The sequence below is a fragment of the Oncorhynchus kisutch genome, linkage group LG25 (genome assembly GCF_002021735.2).
Source record: "Oncorhynchus kisutch isolate 150728-3 linkage group LG25, Okis_V2, whole genome shotgun sequence".
In the NCBI taxonomy this organism is placed as follows: Eukaryota; Metazoa; Chordata; class Actinopteri; order Salmoniformes; family Salmonidae; genus Oncorhynchus; species Oncorhynchus kisutch.
Window position 1 is genome coordinate 18267600 of NC_034198.2, and position 12409 is coordinate 18280008.

Sequence of the window (12409 nt, forward strand, 5' to 3'; positions counted from 1 at the left end):
CCATTCTCTGGAGAGCCCTGCGGTTTAACAGGCGCTGTTGTGCATTCTTCACCACACTGTCTGTGTGGGTGGACCATTTCAGATTGTCAGTGATGTGTACACCGAGGAACTTGAAGCTTTCCACCTTCTCCACTGCAGTCCCTTCGATGTCGATAGAGGGGTGCTCCCCCTGCTGTTTCCTGAAGTCCATTATCATCTCCTTTGTTTTGTTGATGATGAGCGAGAGGTTATTTTCCTGGCACCACACTCCCAGATCCCTCACCTCCTCCCTGTAGGCGGTCTCGTCATTATTAGTAGTCAAGGCTACTACTGTTGTTTCATCTGCAAACTTGATGATTGAGCTGGATGTGTGCATGGCCACGCAGTCATGGGTGAACAGGGAGTACAGGAGGGGGCTGAGCACGCAACCTTGGGGGCCCCAGTGTGGAAGTGGTGTTGTTTCCTACCTTCACCACCTGGGGGAGGTCCGTCAGGTAGTTCCACAGGGCAGGGTTCAGACCCAGGGGCTCAAGCTTAATGATGAGCTTGGACGGTACTATGGTGTTGAATGCTGAGCTATATTCAATGAACAGCATTCTTACATAGGTATTCCTCTTGTCCAGATGGGATAGGGAAGTGCGATTGCGATTGCATCGTCTGTGTATTGGGGCGGTAAGCAAATTGAAGTGGGTCCAGGGTGACAGGTAAGGTAGAGGTGTTATGATCCTTGACTAGTCTCTCAAAGCACTTCATGATGATAGAAGTGAGTGCTACATAAGACAGATAGTCATTCAGTTCAGTTACCTTTCTTTCTTGGGTACAGGAACAATGGTGGCCATCTTGAAGCATGTGAGGACAGCAGACTGGGATAGAGAGAGATTGAATATGTCCGTAAATTCTATTTTCATTCTATTTTTATGAAGACTGCCTAATTGAAATAACACAGGGAAAGCCCATTTAGAAGATTTATTCAGATTTGTATAGCCAGCTTTTTCATAGAACAACCAATGAAACTGTTTTGAAATACAACACTTTCCCTAATTCCACAGCTGTTAACTTTGTAAAATGCTGGCAGTAGGCTATAGCCTATACAGAAACATCAAGGCTTTCCTACATGTTACAGAGCTGTTAATTAGCATGTTTCCAATCACTGACTCACCTTTCCACAGCCATCTCTGTGTTCTCAGCAACGGCTACAGTGTGTACAGTCTGTGAGACCTGGGGACTGGACGTGTAGGCCTCTGCTACTTACTCAATATCTGCTCCGGCCTTTCATCTGTATTTCCAGCACCCAGAAGACCCTCCTTTGTATGAGAGCCTTATTCCACCTTATTCCTTGAGCCTAAGCAGTGATCGTAACTAGTTCTCTTGTTGTGACGGCTTTCAATGTGTGGCGCAGTAGGAGAGAGAGAGGTGTATAGCTGGTTTAATGTTAACTGATGATATTTGGAGGTGAGGCCCGAGGCTGTGCTACAAGGCCTGATAAGGCATGCTTTACTGCAAACCCGTTACTGAAAAAAGTCATGAATTTCACATGTGAAGTATAGTAGTAAAGTCAGATGTGATATCGGTCCAGACAGTTATTGGAGTGTTACATTACATTTTAACTGTTGACACGATGCACTCAATCATTTATGTACTAATAACAAGAAGAATCACAATGTACATTTTTAAATTCTTTATTGTACTTAGTTTTATTAGCACTTAAACATTAAGTAAAACTAAACTTGTAAACAAACACATTGCTCCTGTAACAACTACAGATCAATATAAGATAAAAACACTGCTTGTTTCACTCTAAATTAATTATAATCAAGTACTGTGCAATCAGAGATGGTATAACTACGAATAATCACGAATCACCATTTATAAGGTGACCTATTTCTACAATACTGCATTAATACTGAATCTGGTCTCAGGGAATTTTGTGTTATTCTGCACTTAAATCCGAGATGCATTTGGTATGGTTACATAAGACAGATGGTTGCTCAAGGCAAAAATGAAAAGTAGGGTGGTTGGTCAGGCGTATAATGCGAAGGTCTAGCAACCCAAAAGTTGAAAGTTTGAATCTCATCAAGGACAACATTAGCATTTGAGCTAATTAGCAACTTTCCAACTACCTACTACATTTGAACTACTTTGAAACTACTTAGCATGTTAGCTAACCCTAACCCCTAGCCTAGCTAACGTTAGCGAGCGAGCTATTGGTAGCCACCTAGCAACCTACCTAGAATTCATAACATATCATACGTTTTGATCATTCGTAACATATTGTACATTTAGCAAATTCATGACATATTGCACGTTTTGCACATTCGTAACATATAATACTAATTGTGATTCGTAACAAATCATACGAAATGGGTAATAGACATCCTCTAATTAATACATTAAAAAAACATTATTTTACCTTTATTTATAGCATTAAGAAATGTATCATAACATACTATATGGGGTGTTTCAGATTGACATACAGAATAATACGAAATGCTCTTAGAGAAGGTCGCAACACCACTTTTTGCTTTGGAACAGACTGATTTTCCTAGTTAAATAAAGGTTAAGAACAAATTCTTATTTACAATGAATGCCTACTGGGGAACAGTGGGTTAACTGCCTTGACCAGGGGCAACCTTTCGGTTACTGGCCCCATGCAACCACTAGGCTATCTGCTGCCCCAGTAGGCCTAAATGTTTTGTGCTCATTGCAGCAGCAGAGGGCACTCTCTATTGGTCTGTCCCGTTCCAGTGGAAAACAGAGCTAACCGAAAACAAGTTTGGAACTTCAGGACTTTTCCCGTGGGGTCATAAAGGAGAACAGAGAGGGGTTTGAAATTCTGGACATGAAAACATACCTTTCAATGAACAAGATACAAAACTAAAGGAATTTCTAATGTATCTTTTTATACAAAACACACAACATATAAAACCAGCTCTTTCAGGTTAAAATCACATGAGAAAAATTGTGTAGATCTGTTTTTGTCCACCTTGGAGTGGTTTGTGTTCTCAGACTGAGTCAGACAGAACAACAGCGCAGAAACTAGGCTCACAGTGCTCTGTTCCTAGTGCATCATTGTCCTGTTTACAACTACTGCTGAGTAGTCTTAATGACTTCTGCCACTGCTCATCAGCCTTTATACACACATGGATTCTTCAGGATGGTTGCATAGTAGTCTGTCTGTCCCCTCCAAACTACATTGTTCAGGCAATACCAATACTTTAGAGAGCATCCCTCCTTCCTTGGTTCTTCCCTTGAATTTGCTCTTTCCTCCCTTCCTTGAAGGGAGGGAAGGGTGCATTTTATAAGTATTGCAACTGGGCCACTGTCCCCTACTCCTCAGACAGCCTGTAAGGGTTGGACCCGGGAGCCCTGGTATTTAGGCTTTCCACAGCAACAGCAGTGAATGCAGGATAGAACAATCATAAACAGGAAAGTGGCTGGAAGGAGAGAGAGAGAAAGAGAGATTTAGCTTTCTAACATTATTACAGTACCAATCAAAAGTTTGAACGAACTCGTTCAAGGGTTTTTCCTTATTTTTACTATTTTCTACATTGTACACTGTACATTGAATAGTGAAGAAATCAAAACTATTTAATAACACATATGGAATCATGTAGTAACCAAAAAAGTGTTAAACAAATCAAAATATATTTTTGATTCTTCAAAGTAGCCACCCTTTGCCTTGATGCCAGCTTTGCACACTTCTCTCAACAAGCTTCATGAGGAAGGCTTTTCCAACAGTGTTCCCACATATGCTGAGCACTTGTTGGCTGCTTCTCCTTCACTCTGTGGTCCAACTCATCCCAAACCATCTCAATTGGGTTGAGGTCAGGTGATCTGATGCAGCATTCCATCACTCTCCTTCTTGTTAAATAGCTCTTACACAGCCTGGAGGTGTGTTTTGGGTAATTTCCTGATAAAAAAAACAAATGATAGTCCCAATAAGCGCAAACCAGATGGGATGGCATATCGCTGCAGAATGCTGTGGTAGCCATGCTGATTAAGTGTGCCTTGAATTCTAAATAAATCACTGATAGTGTCACCAGAAAAGCAACCCCACACCATCACACCACCTCCTTCATACTTCATGGTGGGAACCACACATGCAGAGATCATCCATTCACCTACTCTTTGTCTCACAAATACACTGTGGTTGGAACCAAAAATCTAAATTTGGTCTCATCAGACCAAAGGACAGATTTCCACTGGTCTAGATTCCATTACTCTTGTTTCTTGGCCCAAGCAAGTCTCTTCTTATTATTGGTGTCCTTCAGTAGTGGTTTCTTTGCAGCAATTCAACAACGAAGGCCTGATTCACACAGTCTCCTCTGAACAGTTGATGTGTCTGTTAATTGAACTCTGTGAAGTATTTATTTGTGCTGCAATTTCTGAGGCTGGAAACTCTAATGAACTTACTCTAATGAACTTAACTCTGGGTCTTGCTTTCCTGTGGTGGTCCTCGTGAGAGTCAGTTTCATCACAGTGCTTGATAGGTTTTGCGACTGCACTTACAAAGTGAATGAAAATGTCAAAGTTCTTGACATTTTCCGGATTGACTGGCCTTCATGTCTTAAAGTAATGATGGTCTGTCATTTCTCTTTGCTTATTTGAGCTGTTCTTGCACCAAATAGGGCTATCTTCTGTATACCACCCGTACACAACCACCCTTACACAACGCAACTGATAGGCTCAAATGCATTAAGAAGGAAAGTAATTCCACAAATGAAGTTTTAACAAGGCACTCCTGTTAACTGAAATGCATTCCATTTCATGAAGCTGGTTGAGAGAATGCCAAGAGTGTGCGAAGCTGTCATCAAGGCAAAGGGTGGCTACTTTGAAGAATCTCAAATGTAAAATATATTTTGATTTGTTTAACACTTCTTTGGTTACTACAGGATTCCATGTGTGTTATTTCATAGTTTCGATGTCTTCACTATTATTCTACAATGTAGAAAATAGTTTTAAAAAATGGAACGAGTAGGTGTCCAAACTTTTGACTGGTACTGGTATGTAAACAGAGACTAACTTGTTGCTCTGCCAATAACAGATTGAAATGTTGCATGATAAAATTCATTACTGATTACATTAGTGTAGATGTGATCACTGTAATTCAACTCATGTGGTTTTACCCAGTTATCATTGAAACAGTCACTATGACATACTGTATGTAACATGTTACAATAACTAAGCACTAAGCGAGGGTGAAACAGTTGATTTCTGGAACTGCCTTATGCTCCTTTCAGGTCTACGAGAGGTATCCAAGGGTTGGGGCTATGGACTGGCATGTGCCTCGACTCACCGACGAAGAGGATGATTATGAAGAAGGCCCCCAGCTCCAGCGAGTTGGCCTGAGGGAGGTTCTGTAGTTTAGTCCACACCTTATTTAGGATGTCCAACACCTCCTCTCTCACCTCCATCTTGGATTCCCCTGGTAAAGTCACACACAGAGGGAGACTGGGGATGGATCCAAATAGCTTTGGGGTAATGCTTTGAACTTATGGCACAGCACCTAAGGGGAGGATTAGGGTACAAAGACATGGAGGGAATTAGAGGATGTTTGCATCACGAGAGATTGTTGGTGGTGCTCATGCACGCATGCATACCCTTTAGGCACACACACACTTCCTATAAGAACTTTCCTGAATGATATCTTTCATTCCTCACATCTATAACTGTGAACTTTTTGAGTGTTTCTTTAGGTAAAAGACAGTATTATGTGTTTGCATGAAACTCGCCCTTGACAAAATAGCCCTTTAACCCCACCCTAACCCCTCTAGTCAACTATGCAATTTGTTCTGGAAGCTCTACAATTACTCTCCACCATCTATATTTTATGTATATTTATATCATTCTCTATATTTTAAAGCCTGTATGCTCATGCATTACATCTCACCCCTCTAATCAGGCTGCTGATGCGTGTGTTTATGTGTGTGTGGTGTGTGTGTGTGGTGTGTGTGTGTGTGTGTGTGTGGTGTGTGGTGTGTGTGTGTGTGTGCGTGTGTGTGCATATGCGTTTGTGTGTGTGTGTGTGCGTGTGTGTGTGTGTGTGTGCAAATGCGTGTGTGTGTGTGTGTGCGCGTGTGTGCGTGTGTGTCTGTGTGTCTGTGATGTGTGTAAGAAGTCCTGGTGTAGCTGGAACTGTCCATACTGTCATTTAATTATAACCCGTCCAGACTATTTCAGGATTGGCATTTCAGACTGGGCTCTGTCATCAGCTACAGCAGCTGTGTGTGGGCTATCCAACGCATGTTGATACTAGACTCAAATGTGTGTTTGTGTGTGTGTGTGTGTGTGTGTGTACAGTACATGCTTCCTTTGCACTTATCTAGTTCTCTAATCACTTATCTTTGTGAGAAGCTGCTCGGCACTGAGGCCAACTACCCAGTTACACCACTGTGTCAAATATCTGATGAAGCAACACAACAATCTGCCTGTGCACTGTTTCCTCTACTGTTACAGTAACTTACAGACTAACTGTCTGGGCAGTCTGCTCATTGGTCTTGTGATCTCCCTTATTGTTTCTTAAACGGTACCATCCCTGTACGAAGATGTTTATATGGAATTATTCACTATACTCTGATATTACAAGTAGGTTGTGTTCCCGTCTCCATCACTAAGCTTTCCATCATTTTTTCCCATCAGACGCCTCACAAGTCCTCAACTGGCAGCTTCATTAAATGGTACCTGCAAAACACCAGTCTCAATGTCAACAGTGAAGAGGCGACTCCGGGATGCTGGTCTTCTAGGCAGAGTTGAAAAGAAAAATACATTTCTCAGACTGGCCAAAAAAAAGAAAGAACAAAATGGGCAAAAGAACACAGACACTGGACAGAGGAACTCTGTTGACGTTGAGACTGGTGTTTTGCGGGTACTATTTAATGAAGCTGCCAGTTGAGGACTTGTTGAGGCATCTGTTTCTCAAACTAGACACTAATGTACTTGTCCTCTTGCTCAGTTGTGCCTCCCACTCCTCTTTCTATTCTGATTAGAGCTGGTTTACGCTGTTCTGTGAAGGGAGTAGTACACAGCGTTGTACGAGATCTTCAGTTTCTTGGCAATTTCTCACATGGAATAGCCTTCATTTCTCAGAACAAGAATAGACTGACGAGTTTCAGAAGAAAGGTCTTTGTTTCTGGACATTTTGAGGCTGTAATTGAACCCGCAAATGCTGATGCTCCAGATACTCAACTAATCTAAAGAAGGCCAGTTTCATTGCTTCTTTAATCAACACAACTGTTTTTGACTGTGTTAACATAATTGCAAAAGGGTTTTATAATGATCAATTAGCCTTTTAAAATGATAAACTTGGAGTGATAGTTGCTGATAATGGGCCTCTGTACGCCTATGTAGATATTCCATAAAAAAATCTGCTGTTTCCAGCTACAATGGTCATTTACAACATTAACAATGTCTACACTGTATTTCTGATCAATTTGATGTTATTTTAATGGACAGAAAATGTGCTTTTCTTTAAAAAACAAGGACGTTTCTAAGTGACCCCAAACTTTTGAACGCTCGTGTACATACTGTACTCTATTCTACTGTATTTTAGTCAATGCCACTCCAACATTGCTTGTCCTAATATTTATATATTTCTTAATTCCATTCTTTTACTTTTAGATTGTGTGTATTGTTTGTGAATTGTTAAGATATTACTGCGCTGTTGGAGCTGGGAACACAAGCATTTTGCAACACCCTCAATAACATCTGCTAAATATGTTTATGTGACCAATAACATTGGATTTGCCAGGGTAACTCTGAGGAATGACCTGACCTCTGCTGTCCCCCTCTTCTCTCTCTCTATGTCTGTCTATCTCACTCTATCCTACCCCCCATCTCATTATTTTCTCTATCCTCTCCCCCCACCCTGTCTCTCTCCCCTTTCTCCCATTCAATCTGTCCTGGGCCCCTCTCCTGGTTCATGTTACTTTACGTGAATGTCTGAAGAGACCCCAAAGGTTTCACTGAAAGCGAACTTTATTCCCGGAATATCTGCAATGCTGAAAGGTTCTGAAAGTCATATTCAAGCATATACTGTTTTCATGTAACAAGCAATTGTTAACCACTACAGTTTGTATTTTATCTTAGCAATTGAACATGTTAATGTCCGACAGACATGAAAAAAAAACAAGTGTAAACGATATACAAAGAAATAAAACATCACTGACAGGGCAACTTTACTGTATCAAAAAATCTTACCTTTGGGAGTGAATGAGTTTGGCAAATGTATCAGTCTCTCCAACTTCAGTACAGAGTTTATCCACTTCTCTCAAAGTTTCTCAAATGTCCATTAAAAACTCTCTCTTTCACCATCCCCCTCTTCTTATTCCTATACCTTGTGTGGTCTCCTCTATGCCGTTTCACCTCATCTAATTAGCTTATTCCAGTTTTCCAGACTGAAAGATTTGACTTTGTCCTTTTACAGGTTCTGTATCTTTAGTTCACTGGGTTGTCAGTTTCCAGCAGTTTCTCTCTTTTAAAAGTCTGTGCTCAGTTACTGCTTCTTTGTGCTGCACTCGTCTTCCGAGAGAGTCTGTGCACCTCCTCTACTATGCTCTCTCTCCTTAGTCTTTTGCGCTGGCAGTAAGTCTCTCCCCTCCCCTCTGCCTCCACTCCCCCTCTGTCGCTCTCTTCTGGGCCGTCTTTCCACACTCATTCACTCTCACAGTTTTTCTTGTTGTTTTGTTTTCCTCACACACCCCCTCTCACTCTACACCTCTCTCTCCCTCTCTATCTCTGGAGGCCAGCTGCTCTTGTTGCCCTGACTCCTTTTTTTGTGTTTGGTCACTGTGGAGACCAAGCTCCTTTTACCGCATAAGGACAAGGGATGAGGGATGTGTGTGTGTGTGTGTGTGTGTGTGTGTGTGTGTGTGTGTGTGTGTGTGTGTGTGTGTGTGTGTGTGTGTGAGCATTTGTGTGCATGTTCCGTCCATCTGGTCGTCTGCCAGCTGACACACGCATTCCTCAAGTGCGGGACTGTGTGTGTGTGTGTGTGTGTGTGTGTGTGTGTGTGTGTGTGTGTTTGCCTGTGTGTGAGCATTTGCGTGCGTGTGTGCATGTTCCGTCCATCTGGTCCTCTGCCAGCTGACACACGCATTCCTCAAGTGCGGGACTGTGTGTGTGTGTGTGTGTATTAGTTATTGATTTCATTAGTCCCCTTGCATTTCTCAATGTCAGCATGATACTTTAGTGAGTACTGCAGTCTACGACCATGGATCTAACAGCACCCCAGTCAGCTCCAAGAAGCACAGTGAAGGTGGAACTGTTTTCCTCCTGTTACCACAATAAAAGCTCCCCTGTGTTCCTCCTTTATTTACTGATCCATCTGATGTATTGGAGGTGTGGTCTCCTTCACTACGGAAGGGTTCCAGTGAGAATGGAACAGAGAACAATGTGGCTTCTCCTCTGGTCTGTTTGTTTGTTCTCTGTAATAGAACCCTGAGCTACAGGGAGTGAGGGGTGTGTGTTGGCCAGTCAGAGGCAGACCTTTTCAAAGAAAGTATCCAAATGTTTATTTGGATCCCCTTTATACTTTCTATTGTTGTTAAATGTGGGAAAATGTGAAAGAATGTTAAGCGGGAAAGAATTCCCTATATGTCGTTTTTTTAGAATGTCTCCACTGTTCTTAAATGCCTGTTTGTTCTATGCATTTCCCTTTAAACACAGGATTACATGACCATGGTACTAATTGACGTAGTACATCTTGGCACTTTCTCTGGCAAAGCCACAGAATGAATAATGCTCTCTCCTCTTCTGCCATTCTCATCCTTTCGTAGCGTCACGTCGTTATGTCATTGTCAAACCCACTGTCACCCGATAGAACAGGGAGAGGTGGTGTGAATGTAGGCTATTCCAACCACCGGAACACTAACTGTATGTGAGCCTGTTTCTGCCATCCTTCATGGTAAATACTGTTTTCGGTTCTGTTTGCCTACTCACTGTACTGTTGCGTAACTAATTGGAAGACGGACACCGCAGCTCAGTGGAAAGAATAGATGGAACACTTTTCTCACAGACCACCAGCTATAGAAGAATGTGAAGGGAGAGAATGAGAGGTTTCAGGTAATGCTAAATACTGAAACCTCAATTCAAATTCAGAGATATTACGGACAGTTGTAAGAATCCACAGCGGAAAGAGTGGGGTTGAAAGGTTCAATCGAGGTAACAATAAAGATACAGAATGCTCTTTCAAATTCATGGCCATCACCGACAACAACCAATTAGTTGTAACAATGCAGAGCAACAATAGGCTGATCTGCATTGACCTCTGTGTGATCAGGTCAGTTTGGGGCAGGGTGAATGGAAGCCACAGCAGCAGTAGCAGCAGACTGTTGAGTTGAATCAGTATCATCCAGGCTTTTGTCTGGGCCAGACCGTGGCGGTTACACGATACCCTCTTAACTCTTTAACCCCTGACGCAGTCACACACACTGGGCCTCTGAGATGTACTGCCCAGGCAGGGTGCGTGTGAGAATGGAGGGGGTGCTGAGGGGGTTCTCTGTGTGTGTGCATGAGTGCAAGTACTAGTGTGTGTGTGTGTGTGTGTGTGTGTGTGTGTGTGTGTGTGTGTGTGTGTGTGTGTGTGTGTGTGTGTGTGTGTGTGTGTGTGTGTGTCCAGGGTGGTAGAAGGAGGCCAGTGAGGTGGGGGCAGGGATGTATAAAGCCTGTCTTTGTGCAGGTGGTCCCGGCCCTCTCTAGCTCCTCTGAGTCTCCAGTCTGCTATGGACAATGCTGTCCCTGTATGCAGAGCCTGAACCCAGAGTCTGGTCTATACCAGAGCCTGAACCCAGAGTCTGGTCTATACCAGAGCCTGAGTCCAGAGTCTGGTCTATACCAGAACCTGAGTCAAGAGTCTGGTCTATACCAGAGCCTGCTGAAGTGAATTTGGTTCCAACTGTAGCCATCCTGGTGATTAATGGTAAAGAACCAAAATGGGCTCAACGCTCAGGCTTCACCCAAAGTTGTGAGGATGATTTGGAACCAGACACACCCAGCCCACGTAGGCCAGAAACTCTTCATGAAACACGGAGCATAAGGAGGAGGATAACAGTATGATCAAATGTACATACTGTATACTGTTACATCCAATAGAATGGTAGATTCCATTGCTGACTCTTTTAGCACTTCTCTCTCCTTCCAAGTCCCCTTCCTTCCTTACTTGGGTATCCTTTCCTCTGCTGTATAGAGAAATAGGCAGAGTGGGCAGGGTACATGGATACTTAGTAAAGTGTTGTCTCATGTCGTATTAATGACGCTGTGATGACAGTCAGGGTTCAGCCAGGACTGTTCGAAAGGCAGGTTATTGGTTGTATAATCTATTAATCATGTATGAATATGTAATACAGTCTGAATCATAATGTGAGGAAGTGTCACCTGTGATCTGTTTACTCATGGCGACAGTCTACCAGGCTGTTACTGTAGGAGTCATGTAGCCGGTACTGTGGGGTAGAATGGAGAAGTGTCACATCCTGTATAGCCAAGGCGCACACACAAACACACTTCTCTCCTTCCTTCCTTGCTGTGGTACCCTTTACTGGACAGAGAGAGACAGAGAGAGACAGAGAGAGACAGAGAGAGACAGAGAGAGACAGAGAGAGAGAGAGAGAGAGAGAGAGAGAGAGAGAGAGAGAGAGAGAGAGAGAGAGAGAGAGAGAGAGAGAGAGAGAGAGAGAGAGAGAGAGAGAGAGAAAAAATAATAATATGTAAAATGACGCTGCATGAAAAGACTACAAACAGAAGCTCCTCAGGAACAATCCAGAAACACTAGACAAGCAAGCATAAGAGGACAAGTTGTGGGGGTGTCGAGGCTTGGTCAATCAGAACGTGCTACATAGCGAAATATGTGGTTGCTTCAAGTTGTGTATTTATGGTCTTCTATGTATTCTCTTGGAATCAACTCCAATGTCATTGTTAGCCCGTTATAGTTTGTTGAATGGCTTACAGAAACAAAATAACTAAATGTAGACCTATATTTGCTAAATAGGATAAACTTGAACCCATTTGCAGTCCACATTGTTCTAAGTCATTGCATGGCTTCAATAGCATTCACACTGATATAGGGACTAGGTCTACTGTAAATTGCAATATGGCTGAGCATGGGTATGCCAAACGTTGTAAATGAGCAAGATTACATGAATTATTGATAAGGCCTAAAAAAGAGCACAAATAATTCTAATCAAAACAACTTGTTTTAAATGGGCTGTGTCACACTTACAAGCACCATCATTTCTCCCCGTGGGCATGTAATATTAAAACATAGCAGACTATGGAGAGTTTAACGGACATCCACACTTTTCACAGGAGCTGGACACAGATCCAATATAAAGAGAAAGGGGGAATGTCCAGTCACCGTTGTACTGCTCCCAAATAGGCCTGTGTTTTATGAACAGAATAGGAAGCATCTTACAGATCACATCGCATTCACACATCTCCT

General features: G+C 42.5%; 1 long non-coding RNA gene across 1 annotated transcript; it reads right to left on the reverse strand.

The window, feature by feature from the left end:
* Nucleotides 1-1642: 1642 nt before the first annotated feature.
* On the reverse strand, nt 1643-8709 carry LOC116357492 (uncharacterized). The gene is made up of 3 exons (XR_004205516.1): nt 8176-8709; nt 5276-5485; nt 1643-3413 (listed from the first exon to the last, which is right to left on the reverse strand). It is a non-coding gene; the product is annotated as an uncharacterized LOC116357492 (long non-coding RNA).
* Between the last annotated feature and the right edge of the window lie 3700 nt (nt 8710-12409).